Here is a 14,108-nt window from a genome sequence, read left to right on the forward strand (position 1 = left end):
CCGAGTACTATAACAATTGATGTATCTCTTTAACTCAAAAAGCCCGAAATCTCGGAGTAATATTGTACGAGAATTGTCAATTTTTATTTGCACACATACCATGATAGAAAGAACCCAACTCTGGCCGAGTTTCGCACAACGGCTGCATCAGGGGCTTATGTATTTATAAAATTCAATTTTGCTAGATGTGAATCCTAGTCTATTGAAGAAATAATAAATAAATAAAGTTCCAGCAAGGTCAAACTGAAATGGTGTGCTGTGTGCGGCAAATATTGTATCCAGCAACTAGGTTCTCCAACCTAGTTTGATCTTGCCGGAACTTTATTTAATATTTCTTCAACAGACTAGAATTCACATCTAGCAAAATTGAATTATATAAATACATAAGCCCCTAATGCAGCCTTTGTGCGAAACCCGGCCAAGGTTGGGCTCTTTCTATCACGGTATATGTGCGAATAAAAATAAAAATCGCCACTCTAAGGCGACTAGTCTGTCTTGCTTCTGTTTTGCCTTCTGGCTTCGACAGACCGTCTTCCAGTCTGCTTTGTGGGACCCAAGAATTGTCAATGACTCGTCACATATCCTCAGTTGTTAAAAACTCATTTTATAAGAGTCATCTGCATAAATGCTTAAATCCTCTTCTCAATTCAAATGATTTCCACTCAGTTTTACAAGCATTCATTTTCACAGGTCTAGACTATTATAATGCTTTATATCTAGGCCTGCCAGCAAATGCAGTCCATCCACTGCAATTAATTGAAAATGCAGCAGGCATGTATTGTTTAATTCTAATCGTAGATTACATATAGCACCTATTCTTTACTCCCTACATTGCTACCTGTTTCTTTTCATATCCAGTATAAATTTATTACCATGATTCACAACTTACTCCACAATAACTCCTCCATTTGGTTACGCACAACTCTTCGTATTTACAAACCTGGAAGGCACTTCCGTTCAGCAAACAAAAACGCTGGACATTCCCACTGCTAAAATAACCAGACTCGATCTTACTAGAAAGCATGCATTTTCAGCTGTTGGTCCCATTCTTTGGAATGCACTACCTGATTCACTCCGTTTAATAGAAAGGAGTTTAAGAAAAAACCTTACCTCTTTAAAAAAGCCTTTGACAATATGGGCTGGTATAATATATTCTCAAGTCATTAACAGAACTGAACCACTTCTTACACCTAATCTTGCAGAGGGTACCATTACCTGCTATTAATTGAGCTGACTTAGAAAATAGCCACTGCTAATACTAGCATCAGTAGCATGGGACAGACTTAGTTTTTGGGTACTTGCCAGGTTCTTGTGGCCTGGATTGGCCACTGTTGGAAACAGGATGCTGGGCTTGATGGACCCTTGGTCTGACCCAGTATGGCATGTTCTTATGTTCTTACTGAACCTGTTTATAAATGTGTCATTTTTACTCTTTGTCATTTTATTTGTTCTTAAAATGGATCTCTCATTGATGTGTTAATTTTATACTGTTTTACTATGAATGTGACTATGTGCACTGCCACGATCAATACTTTTGGAAGAGTGTGGAATATAAAACTTTTTAAGTGAATAAATAAAAGTCGAAAATAACTTGAAACGATGCTTTGTTTTTCTGAAAGTGCAAAGCTTGTTTGCAGGGACCATTCACCCAGTGCAAAGCCCTCTAAAGTGACACAGCAAAACAAGGTCCACATGGCTTGGGACACCAGGGGGGGAAAGGACAGACATTTTAATTGCATGCACTAAACCTCAAATGACTGAGAGAAAAAACCCTTGTAGTTTTAAAGAAACATTTCCCCATTCTGAAGGCACAGCACGTTGAGCCCAGGTTTCTGTTGTGCACACTCCAACATTTTTGCACTTGTTTAAAGCAGCAGTGTTTGGATGCTCTGTATAATACTTTGCATCTTTCTTAGCCTAGCACAGTCACCACCCATCTCCTCTCTTTTCTTGTCCTAACGTGTTGTCACACTAATCTGAAATCTAAGACAGCGGTTCCAGTGGTTTAAGTGTTGTGCTTTAACACTTTTCCAGCAGTGAGTGTGCCACCAGGCTGGAAGCCATATTTAAGAAGGCCTTGCTTGACCCATCCTTGCTGGTCTGAACAGTGTCCTGAGGCCCTGAGTGTGAAAACGCTGCTCAGCTAGCCCTGACTCCATGCTAAGGCCCTCATGCCATCAGCCCATCCGGGCCTTCAGGTACTCTCTGAAAACACCAAGTCCCAGCCACAGCTTGCACCCTTGGGCTCAGCCCATGGAGACTGGCTGTGGTTGCGTGTGAAGGCCCCACCCGGGAGCCTAGCATGGTAGGCTGCTTTCCTCAGACTACTGCTTCCTAAAGCCCTGTTCTCCTCTAGTCTCTTACCTTGCCCATTCTGGAGAGGAAACCCCGTTACAGGGGTGGGGGATGGGGGGAGGCAAAGGCAGGTGATTTGGTTGGGAGACAGGGGCAGGAAGAAAAGATGATTATGCCAGGGGGGAGACAGGGAAGCAAGGAAAGGCAATTACATTGTGTAGGGGCTAGGGAGAGAAGGGGATCTTGTACATTTACTGAATCCCTTACTTTGCATTCACCTCACACCACAGGTTGACAGAGAGAAGATCCAGCAGGGCCAAGGGAAAGAAAGGAGGCTGCATCCTGCATCAGCTTGGGAGAACAGGAATGAATGCTGGGACTGGGGTACCTGCTTGGAGCAGAGAGGACAGAGGGGGATTTAAAACTTATTTAAAACAAATTTAGAGAAAGCATTTGTTCACTCAATGCACAATCAAGCTGTAGAATTTGTTGCTGGAGGATGTGGTCAAGGCATCTATCACATCTGGGCTGAAAGGGGGTGTGGACAAAACATAATAACACAGTAATGATGGCAGAAAAAGACAAAATGGTCCTTCCAGCCTGCCCACAAGTTTCTTATGGTAGTAAATGCCGCTCCGTGCAGCTTACCCCCAAGCCTTATCTTAAGAGTAGTAATCTTTACAATCAAAAACAAACCAATGTCAAACCCATTACAAAATCACTGCTAGCAACATTTTTACAAGGTGAGCACCCTTCCTGATAATTCGGACAATGTTGCTTTTGGACTTGGTCGTAGGAAGCAGTCCTGTGCTTTTTTTTCCTGGAAACAAGAGTCCCTGAACGATTATTAGCTAATAGACTGGAGAAAGCCACCACTGGAAGCAAGCAACAAGGAATGGATCTATTCTCTGAGATCTGCCAGGTACTTCTTAGTGACCCGAATTGGCCACTGGCTGAGACAAGATGCTGGGTTTGATGGACCTTTGATCTGACCCAACATGGCACCTGTTATGCTCTTATCTTTTACTTCTGCCACCCCATCTCTCTTGTTTATAAAACCAGAAGCTCCACACGGAAGTAAGGGAGACTATTTTCCAGAAGACCTACTCACACACTGCATGGATTACTGAAAACAATATCTGAGCCCCATCTCCTGAAAATCGTGCATGGACTGCATGAAAAACTCAAGACATTACTAAGTGGAATAAATGCATGGGCGTATTCGTGAATTCACCCCCAACAATAACCCCCATGATCCTGAAAAATGTTCAGAGGGATAGCCGAGTTAGCCTGGTGTAGCAAAAATGACAGGAGTCGTCGGGTGGTACCTTACAGACTAACCAATTTATTGAAGCATGAGATTTCGAGGACAACCTCCACTTCATCAGATGCATGATCCTGTTAAACCCTCTATCATAACCATTTGTTATGGCTCAGATGCAAAACCTAAAATATAGTTGGGTAGGAACAACTGGATTCCAAAAATAAATAAATAAATAAATACTCGTCAAAATCCGCATTGCCCCCCAGCCCTATATACTCCGAAAATGTGGCGTGGGTAAGGCCCGGAAAGTTATTAGTGAGGGGTAGATATGGGGGGGGGGGGTTTAATCACAGGACCCCCCTCTCTTCAGAAAGAAGACTCGAGGTGTCTGTGTCAGAGTGCTGCAGCTGTCTCTGCCTCTTCCTTACAGATGGGATAAGGACGGCAATAGTTTCTGATGTGGAATAGCACAGTAGGGCCTCAATGTACCCGGGTAGAGCGACTGAGCAGGAGAAGCTTCCAAAATCTCTGAACAATGGAAATGAATATTAAAAAATATATATATAGATAGATAAAAATCAAAGCAAAAAAAAGAAGAATCTGATTTTAAACTAAACTACCGACTCAATTACTTAACAATAAAATACCAAACACTGCCAGCCCTGAAGCTTTGGAGAGGAAGTTCACAAGGGGAAATCGTGCCCGGAGCAGTGCTGAAACAGGCAGAGTTTGTTTTACTTACCAGTGACTTTGTAGCACAGGCACAGAGCTAAATGTTACATAGTCAAATAACTAAATAAGCTGGTTTCCTACGCCCTCAACTCCCTGAGCAGCCAATTTAAGAGTCTGGTTCACATGCCAAATATAGTCTGCAAAAATCAGGCACATAGTCTGGTTGAACCCTCAAAAATGTAAAACTGAACATAGGAAAAACACAAAGCAAACGCCGCTTCAACATCTTATGTGCTTGTTTGTTTAATTTGGCAAACTGGTTAAAAAGAAAGAAAGAAACATACAAATCTCTGCTTTTTTTGTTCTGACATTATGCAACAGTCTTTCAGAAACTCATTGGCATTAATGCTTTGGAAATATCACCTAACGCCCAGTCAAACGAATCCATTCTCAAGTGAGACATCCACTACACTGGGGGAGGGATCCTCCTTTACCTCAACACAGATCAGTGGCTGAAGTTAAAAAGGCCAGGCCCATCTTAAAGGTGGTCAAGTGGAGATCCTGTAAACCTAGTACACCCCATTCAGGCGACTCTCATGAGTTGCAGCCACGAAATACACAGCACAAAAAAAAAAAAATGGGTACAGGGCCACATTAGCCATGCATAAAGTATCAGTCATTATTTTATGGATGTATTTATTTTATTTTTCATATTTTTATACTGCCTATCAAAACGTCTAGGCGGTTTACAATAAAAAATACATCCATAAATTAATACATATTAATAAATATTCAATAAAACAAACTAAAACAAATATACATAAACAACATTCTAATACCAGTATTTAAAAATTAACAACATAACTAAAACTCAATAAAACAATGTAAATTGTACTCCGCATTGAACAGGATTTCTCGGGTTGAAATAAATAAATAAGCCTAGCTGGCTGAAGGTCTCTCTTACATGAAGGAGGCGGGGGCGCCTGTCAGCTAAGACAGGGGCTACTGACAGCCAATGACCACGTCTCAGGAAGGGGTTTCCCCCCTCTATAGGAAAAAGTGATGTATTTCGCCACAAGCCAGAAACTATTACGTCCAAACCCGGGTCCTGCCGTTCGTACCCACGCTCGGAGTAAAAAGAAGGTCTGAACACAGGACTTTATTCGGCAGCTAAAACAGCCCATACGATCCTGGTCTGCGCATTATCCTTCCGGCCCCGTTTCGCCTGCAGCTTTAGCTTCACCTCCTTGCCATACCCCCTAAGCTTTCTTGAATTCCGTTCTTGTTTTTGCCCCCCACCACCTCCAGCGGGAGGCTGGGCCACCTACGCGCCGCTCTTTCCGAGAAGGAATATTTCTTTAGGCTACTCCTACATCTACTCTCCCCAACCTCTTTTCTTATCCGCTGGGAAAGGGTTTGCTTCGTGCGCTCTGATGTCTCTATCCTTATCCTATTCCCTCCTCATCTTGCAGGTTGGGAGTTAAGTACTCAACAGGCAATCCCTGGAAAGACGTGACCCCAAAACATGGGGGTGGGGGGAGACAACTTCCAGCACCGGAACCACTGAAGAAGCAAAGACTTTCCGTCAGCAGCAGTGACTTTTTTTTAAACTAAGCTGGGCTGGGCTAATGCAAGCCACTGAGAAAAGTTTTGGGAGAGCGCTCCGGAGTCTCTCGCTCTGGGGGGGGGATGCCTGCCGAGAGCTGCCGGAGTCCGTCCGTCCTGTGCCCGGATCGGAGCCCCACCGGGGCACTAGGAGAGTTCCTGCAGCTGGCAGGAAAGGAGACAGGAAGTCCCGTGCCAAGCGCAGCTAAAGTTTGCAGCAAGCGAGCGAGCTCTCCCCTGCAGCCCGGAGTCCGGCGCCACTTACCCGGTCACTCACCGGCGGAGAAGCATCTTCAGGCTACCTCTCTCCCCCAGCCCCCGATCTCCCGTGCCTGGGGAGGGGGCGAGCTCCGGCCCTCCCCGCCTCTGTCTCTCACCGATCCCTCATGACAAGCTCCGCGAGCGCAGCCAGGGATCCCGAGCCCAGCGACCGCCAGCCCGGGAAATAACTTTCTCTCCTCTCGACCCTCCTGCAGTAGCGGGGAAAGGAGAGCGAGCGCAGGCAGCAGCAGCGGCTCGGTGGCGGCAGGAAACTGATGACCTCAAAGTCGCAGGAGGAAGGAAGGAGAAGGGGGGGGGGGAGGAGAGAGCCCGAGCCAGACTCTACGCTTACAGCCCTGATGGAATACGGATCCTTCCTGCGCCGCCAGGGGGCGCGTCGGAGAGCCCGTGGCATTCTGGGACTTGGAGTTTTTAAGGGTTTGTATCGGGCTACACGTTCCTTCCCTCCGCGGCAGGGGAGGGGCTGCTTGGCGCGCACGCGCTGTGGCGGCTGCGTTCCCTCGGGCAGCGGAAAAGGTGCGGGTTGCGTGGCTTAATAATGCGGCACTCGTGTGCGGCTCTGACTCCTCTCGGCCGCCTCCTGCCCGCAGCAGGGACCAGCTCCCGTCTGATAAAGAGGAAGCGGCTCCATCTCCGGCAGTGCGGGCTGCAGGGAACCCGAGGTGCTGCAGCTCCAGCGGTCTCTCCCAGGGAATGTTCGCCCTACGCTGGCATTTACAGTGCCACCCATCCACCAGCCTCAGCCCTTATTTATGAGGCACCCGGCCGCGGGGTTACCTGCACCATTCAGCCTACCTTGTGGTACCGATAGAAGGTAAAGTTTGTCTATTTGTGGATGGTACTAAGATCTGCAACAGAGATGACACGCCTGAAGGAGTAGAGAGAATGAAAAGAGAGCTTGAAAAATGGTCAAAGTCTTGGCAGCTGGGATTCAATGCCAGGAAGTGCAGCGTCAAGCATCTGGGGTGCAGTAATCTAAGAGCTGTACCGGTATGTGATGGGGGGAGGCGGGGAGTGGCTAGTCGCAAGGATTGGGAGAGGGACCCTGGCGATCTGAAGGTGGCGAAGTATTGTGACAGGGCGATAGCTAAAGCCAGAAGAATGCTGGGCTGAATAAAGAGGAATAACCAGTAAGAAAAAGGTGGTGATAACAGCCTTGTACAGGTCCTGGAGTACAATGTTCAGTGCTGAAGACTGTATCCCAAAAAGGACAGAGAGGTCCAGAGAAGGCTGATCAACATGGTATGGAGTCTGTATCAGAAGACTTATGAGGACAGGCTGAATAATCTGAATATGTAGACCCTGGAAGAGAGGAGGTTCAGGGGAGGCATGATACAGACCTTCAGATACTTAAAAAGTTTTAATGATGCAGGACCCTCAAATCTTTTCTATCAGAAAGCAAACAATAGAACTAAGGGTCATAATATGAGAAACCCCAGGGGGGACAATCCAGAACCAACATCAGGAAATATTTCTTCACAGAGAGGGTGGTAGATGTCTTGAATTCCTTGCCAGAAGAGGTGGTAAAGATGAAAACAGTAAACAAAAAAAAAACCATAGGATAAACACCGGCAATCACTAAAGGCTGGAGGTGGAATGATGAAATGGGGGTAACCTGCAAGGAGCAGCAGCTGCTGTCCCTAACAGAAGGCATGGGATTTACTACTCTTAACCAGTTAGAATTGATGCAACTGCAAGATCGTTCTCCACTTCAAAAGCAGGGGGGAGGGGGGGGGGAATTAAATTCAGAAGACAGCCAGCACTGGGCCCAGACTTTCATGGGCCAGGGTACTGGTAAACAGACAATAGGGAAAAAGCACAGGACTGCTTCTACCGCCACGTCCATAAGCAAAGCATGTTCAAGCAGCATTGTCTGAATTATCAAGAAGGCTGCTCACCCTGTAAAAATCTTGCTCGCAGTAATTTTGCCATGGATTTGACAGTTGCTTCATTTTGAATTGCAATTACTATCCTTAACACAAACTTGGCAGGAACCTGCACAGAGCAGCAGCTGCTGTCATGGGAAGCTTGCTGGGCAGACTGGATGGACCAGAGAGGGTTTTTTTTTTTTTCTGCCATCATTATTATGTCACCATGTTTAGGACATCATTAGGACTCTACTATTCTTTTCAGCTTTTGTTTTCTGCCAGAATTAAAGCTTTTTAGTTCATCTTCATTTGAAAGCATTTGGCTTCCAAAATATGTACTATAAATATTTTCAAAAGTAAGAAGGAGGAACTAAATTAATTTCTTTCCTGAACATTTAGGGTGTTTATATGTTCACGTTCAACATTATTATTAAATACTTCAGATTCTGGATACATTTCATTTTTTTTAGACTTCCAAAATTTCCTGGAATGTCTAGCCTTTGGGACCCCTGTGGTGATGAACGAAGGTAGGTGGTCATAGTCCCAAGAAGCAGGGCTTGTAAGGAAGATAGGAAAATTAGCATCCCAGGTCCCGGTGGGAGAGACAGTAAAGGCGTGAGGTAAACTGCACGGAGCAGTAGTTACTACCTTAAACTGCACGGAGCAGTAGTTACTACCTTAAGCAATTTGCTAGGCAGACTGGATAGACCGTTTGGTCTTTAAGGATCATCATTCACTATTTTCGCTATCGGGGATACAACATAGTAATTGAAACCAGCTAGGTGCTGGCGGAGAGAGGTCCCCAGTGGCCCAGGAATCCGGTGTACTGTGGGAACAGAGCGTGAGGATGGTGTGTCTGTGCGCACACCTGCACATAAGCTGGGGAGATGGAGGAGTGAGAGAGGGGTACTTCTAAGATGATTATCCTCTTGAAAGAAAATGCTGGAGAGCCATGTTAACAGGTAGATAATTATGTCAATGTGTTTAATGTATGAGTAAAGATGTGCTGGTATTAGTACTGAAGTGTGGCAGCATGTGGAAAGGGCACTGGCAGCTAGCCAGCAGCAGTAAAGCAGATAATCTTAATTTGCTAGTAGTGATAGTGCATTGTATAAGAAGCAGTGTTCAATATATAGGGGAATCTAATGGATAGGCTCTCCAGTAATAACAAACTGCACCTTTCTATAAAAGAATCTGATTAGTAGCAAATGCACCAGTTGGAGGCTGCCAGCACCATGGGGTTTGTAGTGCAGAATTTATATAGTTGAGATGAGATATATATTTAATTCTTAATAAGCTTGCCTACAAGTTGTATCCTTCATTGAGTTAGCTTAAATGGCAAGAGCATACAGTGCAAGAAAAAAAAAATAGTTCAGTTAAGTTTGCTAAACTTGCAGAGAAGGTTGCTTTGATGTTAAATTATGACTTAAAGGGGAATGTATGAAAACATGTATAGTTCTAAAGTTTCTGGAGGAGATTGATTTCATTTATAATATCAAAAGTCTTTCAGGGAGTTAACAGCTTAATTCAAGGTTGGTTTCCTGCAAGAAAACATTCGTGCCTGAGTAAGGATTATAGTTTGGGAGTCAGGCATTTCATTTATAGAGCAAGCATCTGCCTCCGTTCAGTGACATCAGGCAGACAGGTAGTTTGCACTTTTTAATGCAAACGGTTGAGATTAGGCAATTCTCAGTTTTGTGGGATGCAAGAGTGTTAAAATTGGGGAGGTTTATTATATGCTTTAGGAGCGAACACAGGAGATTGGAAATGATTCTGTCATACAATAGTAAAACCGAAGTAATGCAGTGGAGCATTAGCTTCTGCTAAACTGATTTGGACATGTGAAGGGAATCAAGAGTCAGAAACCAACTGAAGGGTAAAAAGGTATAAATGAAGTTAAGATAATTTGAGCAGGACATGTCTGTTATATGTAAACAAGAGGATGCCATGGAGTTTATCAGCTGAGGGCGTGAAGATCAGACAGTGGTATCTGCAAACCACTGATGAACAAAAAGGTTCACACAAAAAAAGCAAAATGTGTAACCCTTGTAATGGGTTCCAGATAGTAGTTCCAAAGGCCATAATCTCAAATTATAGTTTCAAATAGTTCACTTTTAGATGGTTAATATGCGGGCCCATTGCTCATGCATGGAAACCCATGACTAACCTGGGGCAGGGCAGGCTTTCTCTGCGACCCCCCCCTCCTCCCACAGCAGGCCCAAGGTCGACTAGGCTCTCGCTCACCAGTACACGGTCACAGCATATCACCAGCAGCAGAACCTCCCTGAAGGGGGATTGCTGTCTATTTTAATTTCACTTCAGAGCCCTCGGTGCTACACGGCAGCGACACCCTGCCACAGCATGCAACGCATCCCAGATCTTTAGTTGATGGCGTCCTTCCCTCCACCGCATTGGTTCTCCCACATGTTCACAATGCATCGCAGATGGGAAGTGGCATCGGGGATGTGATATGGTCAGGATGCAACGGACCAGTACGGCACAATTCCCAAGTAGCATCAGGACATTGGTCGGGCTTTCCAGCCGATGGGCTCATAGCACCAGTGACGTGGCAATAGAGAGGCAGATGGATTCAGGGATACTCAGTCCCAGTTGGGGACCCTGTCCTCAGTGGGGTTTTCCATTTCACCCCAGTTTTCCGGGATCGTATCCCATTCCTACATACCCATGAGGGTGCTGGCCTATGCAATCTCAGCATCCGCTACTCCGACTATACACACCGACAATCACATTGGTGACACCTCCGCACAACACACCACCACAACAGCACCCATTTTGCGTGGCATCATCGGGGATGCAGCCAGCTCTTCCTTCTCTCTCGGGTGACACAAGCAGAGCAGGTACTGATCGCACCTTCGGAAACTCAAACCAGGGGATGATCGAACTCTCCTGTGGGGGCCAGTACCAGCGCTCAAGGGACAAGCACTGCCATGGCAAGAACCGTTACAGCAGCAGGTGAGTCAATGGAGGAAATGGGTGGTAATGCACACCCCATGGGGGGGGGGGGGCCCTGCGCCAAGGACTAAAAAGAAAGGCAATGACCAAGCGCAAATGCAGGGTTAGTTGCTGTTTGAATAGCACCATGGACACGTCCAACTCGGACAATTCAGCAGAGGATAGCCCACCGCGGTCTACAGTGGAGACCAAGCAGATATCCAGGGGGGCCACCTGCACCTACTACACTATCGCAGCTCTGGGAGAGTGTGCTGAAATCTCTTGACAAGAAGATAGACATTTTCTGCTTATTGGAAGGAAGAAGGAGAAGAACCACATGCAAAAAGGATAAGGAGGCAGATATTGCATCTGTCTCTGACAAGAAAGTCTGAAGAAAAATAATCAGTTGGACGTGGGCATTCTTAAGGATGATAAGTGTGATAGGACAAGACAACCCATCCCAGTATGGCCACCATGCTGATCTACACAGGCATCATCCTTGAAGTGACAAGGAGTACGACGGTTGGGTGTGGTTAAACTACGACCAATGATTCCGCAACAAAATGGAAGAAAACCAATTCATGCCCTGGGAGACTCAAGATGTCAGCTTGTGGCTGAAGCAAATGATGAATAAAGTGAGCGATGCAGGCACGAGAGAATAGCCACTGCCATTAGCAATGGTAACATGGAATAGATTTAGTTTTTGGGTACTTGCCAGGTTCTTATGGCCTGGATTGGCCACTGTTGGAAACAGGATGCTGGGCTTGATGGACCTCTGACCCCTAAATCTACAACTTTGGTTTTGAAGAACAGTTGGCCCAGTGTTTATTGGGGGAGTGCAGGAAGACGACTGGTGCGGCATTGCCCATGTTACATTTTCTGCCAGGATCAAAGTCTATGTTAGTTCATCTTCATTTGAAAGCATTTGGCTTCCAAAATAGGTAAATGTGCAAAACTGAGGAACTAAATTAGTTTCTTTCCTGACTTCAGGCATCATTGAATACTTCAGATTCTGGATACATTCAAAAATTTTTTTTTTCCAGCTTCCAGACTCTCCTGGAATCCCCTGCCAGAGACCAAAGTTTTGGCCTCCACCTCCTACGTAGTCACACTCTCCCTTATAGGCCTCCGATCATTGGGCATTGAGGGGAAGTTATCAGAAAGTTGAGCAAGGGCAGAAGTCCCGCACATCCTAATCGGAATGGCTGCTTCTTTAGGTTATGAGAGATTATTTTCTAGTGAATAAAAAAGACTGGTCAGAGGAAGGGAGTGTTCAAAGCTGGTCAAGAAATGTATCACGTTAGTCCCATGAAAAGGTATTGCCTCAGATACTTTTGTTTTTCTTTGTTAACCTTTACGTCCTTGGATTCAGGCCAGCACACTACTTGGAAGGTAATGAGGCTATCCCTGAAAGGCCATAGCTCTCTGACTGCTGTGGGGGTGTACGTCTGTGTGGTAATGGGATGTTCGGGTGAGCTGAGAATGTTGGGCTGAAGGTTCTTAGGCTTGGGTCTATCAGTTGCAAAGGAACCGAAGACCTTCTCCCCGTCCTCTTATGGACATGTGACTCATCCTACCTGTTATGGTAATTAATGTGTGGGAAGCAGCCTCTGGCTGATTGTGGCTTGATCCATCTTATTAACCCAATCCCATTTTAGATGGGGGGGAGTGGAGGGGTGGAAGAGACATGCTGGTACCATCTTGATAACACCCCCCTCCCACCCCCCCCACAAATGAATGTATGAAAGGAATCATTATTGAACACAAGAAAAGAAAGGGAAGAAGCGAAAACCAGGCTTATGCATGGATTTTCTATCCCTTTTCAACATTGGCCCTGTTGAAAATTACCTGACTTTTATTGGATCAAGGTCATCATGCAATAGGTTGGGTTGTCCGACCCATGCTCCATCTTCTCTTACTCCTCTGCTTCTCCCCTCCAGTTTGGACCCGATCGGTGGATTTTCTTAAAGTTATCATTTCCCCAGAAAGACTAAATGAATTGCTACTATAATCCTTTCAGCCCCCACCACCACCACACCCAGATTCTCTGAAAGAAGAAGGCGCACTGTAGAGCAAGACCCGGGAAAGATGTAAGAATGAGGAAGATCTGAGGTGGAAAAGAGAGAGATGTAAATTCTGATTTAGGAGAGAGGAAAATCAAATTCCTTTGATTTGGGACGGTTTTTTCCCCCCATCATTAAAGTAAAGGAGAGAGAAGGCAGCTGCCTTTTCTCTAATTTCTCAGGCAACACTGCAAGTCCGATGCAGAAGTTTGGAAACTTGATCTGTTTTGGTAGATTTGAGATCCATGCTCAGGAAAAATGTATGGAAAAGTGTTTACATACGTAAAGACTCTTGCATACATATGACTAACCCAAGACCCGAAATGGAAATCTGAATGTGGAAGATGTGCTCATAATGCAGACGCTGCTGTAGCCTTCCCCCACCGTGTGACCCAGATGCAAATGTTCTTTACAAGGGAGCAGAGATTTGCAGAACGCAGAGGAAACAGGGCAGGAAGTCTGCAGCGTTCTTTAGGAAATGAAGTATCTGTTGGAGAATGATATGTGAGTTTCAGAGATTCAGTACTGGCCTGTGGCTCTTCTCTTTTCACTCTTTGAGATCTGCCTTAAAGAACAGGCTTTCATCACAAAATAAAGTTGTGCTGCACTTTCTAGTTTGTGAAATACATATATATATATTTTTTTTACCACATTTCTCTTAATAAAAGGTAAATCTTAGATGATGTAGCAAAAAAATGTTAGCCCACATGGATACCTGGAATTAACAGTCACCAAAAGAGATGTAGGCGATACCTTTTTATTGGAATAACTTAATACAACTGTGAAGAGCTTTCCAAAGTTGCCCTCTCTTCCTCAGGTCCGTGAAGAAACGGCGTAGTTACCCTGCCTTTAAATAGTGCAGAGTCAGCTAAGTCTTAGGCTGCCTGCATGTGCCATTACAGCTCAGTAAGGAGAAGGGGGAGAGGATTGACAGGTGGAAAAACTTTGCAGTTGAAAGGGCCTACATCTGATAATGGGTGAGAAAGCCAATGTCCTTTTTGAGTCCCTTTGAGTTTGGAACAAAAGGGCTCAAGGGGTAACCTGTATGGAGCAGCAGATCGGCAGTTAAAACCCTGAACACCTTGCTGGCCTGAACACACATTACTA

The 14,108-nt window shown here is 45.3% G+C and overlaps 1 protein-coding gene across 2 annotated transcripts in view; it reads right to left on the bottom strand.

Annotated features, from left to right (window-relative positions):
* Positions 1–6,452, bottom strand: part of LOC115084066 (mitogen-activated protein kinase kinase kinase 3-like) — a 265,505-nt gene extending 259,053 nt beyond the window's left edge. The window contains exon 1 of one of the 2 annotated variants that reach the window (XM_029588374.1): positions 6,114–6,452. The gene's annotated coding sequence lies outside the window, so the exon portion shown is untranslated. Of the gene's footprint in view, positions 1–6,101 lie in introns of both variants that reach the window. The other variant, XM_029588373.1, reaches the window with a different exon arrangement.
* Positions 6,453–14,108: the final 7,656 nt, after the last annotated feature.

Source organism: Rhinatrema bivittatum, chromosome 2, assembly GCF_901001135.1.
Source record: "Rhinatrema bivittatum chromosome 2, aRhiBiv1.1, whole genome shotgun sequence".
NCBI classification, from domain to species: Eukaryota; Metazoa; Chordata; class Amphibia; order Gymnophiona; family Rhinatrematidae; genus Rhinatrema; species Rhinatrema bivittatum.